This window comes from Mastigoproctus giganteus, chromosome 11 (genome assembly GCF_048544385.1).
Source record: "Mastigoproctus giganteus isolate SK-2022 chromosome 11, ASM4854438v1, whole genome shotgun sequence".
Lineage (NCBI taxonomy): Eukaryota > Metazoa > Arthropoda > Arachnida > Uropygi > Thelyphonidae > Mastigoproctus > Mastigoproctus giganteus.
Window position 1 is genome coordinate 49,001,554 of NC_143585.1, and position 6,000 is coordinate 49,007,553.

Here is a 6,000-nt window from a genome sequence, read left to right on the forward strand (position 1 = left end):
CTACGATACGTATATTCTCAAACTTCATCATCTTCAATCAAACCCGGTTTTAAATCTCTTTTCGTCAGATAAGTAACATCGAGAGTGAAATAGAAAACCCATTTTTTTATACGGAGTGGAACAGCTTTCTAGATAAGATCACATGTCCCTAATAGGGACATGTGATCTTATCTAGAAAGTTGAGTGTCAAGGAAGACAAGCATAGGAGTAAAAGAATCCTTTTTTTTTCGAGATATAAGATTGGACTGAGTTTTGGAAGGATTGAAATTAACTACATTATCATTTCCCCACTGGAGAATACCTGAAATTCATCATTTAAGGAATTAGTAGTGAATAGACGGCCTCCGTAGCCGAAGGGCAGGAGCGGAAGTGCAGAAGCACACGCTCTTTGAGTACACCGGGGTTCAAGCCCCTGACTGCTAAATACGGTCGATCTGCCAACCCGCACTGGACCAGAGTGGCAGATTATGGTCCATTTCCCTCAGCAAGAATTGTTGAGGAGGCTTCCATCCTGCAGTGGGTTGATAATGGCTGCAGTTTTAGTCGAGAAGTTGAAGCTGGTTGAGCAGGGCAAGGTTTCTCAAACTGGAAGGTCAGATGCAATGTACTAACATCAGAAAAGGTATAGATACGTCGTTTTCAAGTCAAAGGAAAAAGGTTATTAATATACAGAAGGAAAAGAGCCAGAGAGAAAAACTGAATCGTGGTGAACACCATCATTAGTAATGAAATTAAGAGATAGTGAGTCGTCTGCTATCAACCGCAGTAAGCAATTGGAGAAAAAACAAGATACAAAAAATTGGTAAACCATAAGATGGTATTTTGTTTAAAAGATCTTAATACCAAACAAGTTCAAAATTACTTGAACTATCAAGAGCAAGTCCTTGAGTTTCACCAAACTTTTCCGTTGAATTTGTCCATAGATGGGTAACATAAGCCAATATATCACCACTGTATCGACACTGAGGGAATCCATATTGGAGATCATTGATCAGACCGAAGGTTTCTAAATAGTTTAGGAGTTGGCGGTTGATGGATTTCGCCATTGTTTACAAAGAGAGAAAGTAAGCTCAATGGGACGAAAATTGGTTCTGTAGGATTTTTTTTATCCTTTTTGGAAACTGTTTGGACACGAGAAGATTCCCAAGTAGATGAGAGTCACGTGTGAAATAAGAAAGTGTAAAAAGACAGAATACGAGTAATCTCAGGACACAGGTTTTGCGAACAAGGGGAGAAGCACCATCAGGACCTGGTGCTTTTTTGACATCAAGTTTGTTCGAAATCTTTCTGATATCCTTTCGATGGAAGACCACGGGAGGTATTGAATTGAGAGTACTGAGGGTAATAGGAGGTGATTTATAAGGATCATCAATACAAGATTAAAAAAAAAAAAAGTAGGATGCTAGGAGATTGGCTTTATCTTTAGCTGAAATAGAAATAGAACCATCAGGTTTTAACACAGTTGGGAGCTAAAATGGGCAAAAGTTGCGGCTAATAGCTCTGGCAATTGACCACAATGCTGGACTACAGTTTGAACAAGAAGAAAGTTTTCTACTCTTATCCTGTTCAAAATCTACTTTAGACTGATTGGTAACTGCATTAGAATTATTGCGAGCATTGGAGTAGCAGAAAATGAATGTAGAAGATCTGAATACAATCCAGTTGCAATATGCAACGTTCCTATTTTGAACAACCTTAGCAGATTTATCGGGAAACCAAGGTTTAGATAAAGGACGAGAATTTAGAGAGAAGTGTGGAATGAACGATTTCATCCCTACAAGAATAATTTCACTGACATGATCTGAGCAAACATTAATATCAGAAGATATAAAACCCTAATCCAATCAAGGAAAGAAGAATAGAAATCTTGTTGAACATCTAATTTTGCATATTTGTAATGCCAAATAACACGAGGCTAGAAATAGTCACGAGAGAACTGCTCCTTTAGTGAAGAGACCATTACCAATTTGTGATCGGAGGTGCCCAGATGACCACGCGCTTCGACCGTATTCTTGAAAGACTTGTTCTTGAGAGAAAGATCAAAAATATTGGTTGCCTCGAATGGTATTCTGGTAGGTAAAAAAAATAAAACACTAGGGCAACCCGGAATATGCCTTCATCGGCCAAAGTTTATTTTGTTTGTGCATTGGATGGGTTCTCTCCGATTTCCGTGTTGGTGAAAAACCCGACTGACGACAAACCTGAGTTTGTGGGGAGTAGGGAAACATCGCCATTTTTGCCTGAGCCCGAGTACTCAGCTACGGAGTGTAAAAAAAAAAAAAAAAAAAAGCCCATAAAAATCTCTTTGACGGGATTCGAACCCTGGGCTTTACCACCTCGTGCGGGAATGACGGTGAATATGCCACTGTGCTACTGAAGCAGGCATTCTCGTAGGCAAATGTACAATCTGTGCAAAGTCATTATTAATAGAAAAATCCTCAATATTTTGAACAGCTAGGTCCGCAGGACTAGAAAATGGAAGCCGTTGGCGTTGTGAACATTAAAATCACCAAGGAAACTTACCTCGCTGTTATGAAATTTGGACTGAAGAAATCCAAGTTTCAAAGAAAGGAAGTCATTGAGTTCCTAGAACGATAGAAGCATCAGTTATACCCGAATCGGATAGAGAGATTTTAAGCCAGAGAAGGTCGATAAGAGGTGATTCTACGTTAATAAGTCTTGAGAGAGAACATCAGAGCAGACATACTGACAACTGTCCCCTTTGAAGTGCCAGGAATCGTACAGAGAATAACTAGGATAACTATGATGAACAGCGGTTGAATCGACCAATAATTGGATTCTTTCAGAAAACTGAATGTAGCTTGGCAGATTTTAGGACATCACTGAGATTATGAGACCAGGTATATTTGTAAAATGACTTTTAGCGCTTGGTGAATACAGGGTGGCTACATATTATTCATCTGATTATGAAGTTCGATTAAAATTTTATTGTTGCAAATACTGTAAAACGGTTTGCTGAATTTAATAAAGCGATTCAAAGAATTCATTATCGCAATTTCTTATCACATAACCGCACTTCAGCAAACCTGCATACAGGCAATTTCTGTGGCTCGCAGAATGTCAAGACGGTAGCTGATTTTAATCTGTGTTTTGAAGAATCCTTTGAAAAATGGAACTAACTACCTCTTCATCTATCCGGTCTTTTAACTCTGTGACGTTAATAACTTTATTTTCAAACAACGAAATCCCCAGATGTGATCCCTAGGCAGCACGAGGAGGCCACAGAATGGGACTCTCCCGGCCGATCCATCGTTTAGCAATATTTTTTATCATTCAGAAAATCGCCCACATGCAAACTCTCAGCGTTATTGTGCCTCATCTTGCTTATGGAATACATGTGGCTGCATAACTTCCAGCTGAGGTGGTACCTAATTGCAACATAACTACAACAAAGCATTTCAATATATTTATTACAATAAAATTTTAATCGAGCTTCATAATCAAGTCAATAATTATAGACGCTCTCTGTATTGATACCAATGAACTAATTCCATTTATGATATAAACAGGAAACGCTGAATATTTTAATATTTGTTTGTAAAACGAGAGATTAAAAAATTTACCCATCATCAGGACAGACGAAAAGCGATTCAATATCTTACTTACCAAACGCAGAATAATAAAATTCTGATACAACAAAGTTGAATCTTTATCAATTCGAGGATGTTAACGAAGATGCACACAATCAGTTCTATTGCACCCTGGAAATAAAGAAAAAAAAAAGAATGGTATACTCTTAATTAAAGGAAGGGTATTAAATAAAATATATACACTAATAAATAACTGCTATACATACTAACCTATAGCTCCTATTACCCCTGTATATTTTATAATTAACCCATATATACACTAGTAATTAATCCCTGTATGCGAAGTGCTTGTACAAAGATTACTGTTATTTTTTTATTGTACAAAAACGGATATTTATTAAGTTAGAATAACAACTGTAGATGAATTCCCACAAACGTCTCATTAAAGGAACACATCTGGAGTGATCAATGCAGTAGCACAAACAGTTTGGGTAACCGTTGTTCGAGTTCGCGTAACTGCTAATTTAGCAGTTATCTGAACTCGAATACAGTCGTTAATAGCAATTAACGACTGTATTCGAGACTGTAACGAACATGAATACAGTCGTTAATAGCAGTGATTGTATTATCATTGCTATTAACGACTGTATTCATGATTTATTTTAAACTACTGTGTTATCTTGGTCGTGCTGGAATATAAAAAAAAAAGTGTATATTTGAAGCAACACATTTCAGATAGAGGTGATTTTGTTTACAAATCAGAATGCTGCTGTTGCTGAGTGGGATTGTGGACAGTGCGTACGAATTCTTGGCATTGCTATTTAATTATTATTACGAATAAATTATATAAATTACATAAATTAAATAAATTACATTGTATTGCATTGTATTGCATTGTATTATGATTAAGCGCATAATGCTCTCTTCGAAAAGTAACACTTACACCGATGAGCCAAAACATTATGACCAAGAGTCGTTATGCAAATCGAAGCAACTGCTGGTGAACTGCGGCGCGTGCGCGGGTCCGAACACGGTATAAAAAACACCGGATGTTGAGCTCCGTTAATCAGTGTTGGCCTTGTTCTTCAGTTGGGAAAGGCAGAAGACTTAAACGAGTTTGACAAAGACCAAATTGTAATGGACAGACGACTGGGTCAGAGCATATCCGAAACGGCACAGCTGGTGTCGTTTTCAGTCGGTACTAACCACGGCTGACCGTGGTTAGTACCGACTGAAAGTGGTCCAAGGAGGGAAAACCCACGAACCGCCAGCGAGGTGTTGGACGACCACGGCTCATCGATGCTCGAGGTCAGTGAAGGCTCTCCCGGAGTGTACGTGGAAACAGAAGGGCGACTGTGGCGCAACTCGCCGATAATTGGAATGCTGGTAACGGGAGTAATGTGTCACAACACACAGTACATCGAACCCTGCTGAAAATGGGGCTGCGTAGCCCCAGGCCACTCCGAGTGCCCATTCTAACCACGATTCGCAGGCCACAGCTCCTACAATGGGCACGCAAGCATCGAAACTGGACCTTGAGTGATTGGAAGAAGGTCGTCTGGTCCGATGAATCACGTTTCCTGTTGCACCATCTGGACGTCCAGGCCGGGTACATGTGCATCGTTTAACTGGGGAAGTGATGGCTCCTGGATGCACCGTGGAACGAAAACAAGCCGGTGGCAGTGGTGTCATGCTTTGGGCGATATTTTGCTGGGATACCCTGGGCCCAGTCATCCATGTGTCGGGAACACTGACATCGACCACCTATCTAAGCATCATTGCTGACCAGATACACCCTTTCATGACAACGGTCTTCCACTTTGGCAGTGCCGTCTTTCAGCAGGATAATTCGCCATGCCACACCGCCCGGATTGTTCGAGACTGGTTCTCAGAACATGAGGAAGATTTCCAGGTATTGCCTTGGCTTCCAAATTCTCCAGATATCAATCCCATCGAGCATCTGTGGTTTGTGCTGGAACAGCAACTCCGATCTGCGGCGTCTCAACCACGGACCTTACAATAGTTAAAGGATCTGCTGATTTAGAAATCTTGTAGCGTCCATGCCTCGCCGGGTACGAGCTGTTTTGGCTGCACGTGGAGGACCGACATCTTATTAGGTAGGTGGTCATAATGTTTTTGCTCATCGGTGTATATAGGTAACAAAATCATGGTTCATTCGAAAAATAAAGTTAAAATTTTGTTTTTAAATTTCTCAGTTCACAGTACTCAATTTTTTTTTTTTTTTTTTTTTATGAAAACCCCAAACACGAAAGGTATCAAAACCTATAGTATTTAGTACCGTGCATGGGTTGAAGGAGAAGTATGGGGGGAGGGGGATGCCGGAAACTTTGCTCTAGAGACTAAACATGGGTTTCACCACTTCAAGCCTCCAATAAGCAAAGTGGTGGTATTTCACCGGTTGATGAAAGTCATCTACCACCTACATAGA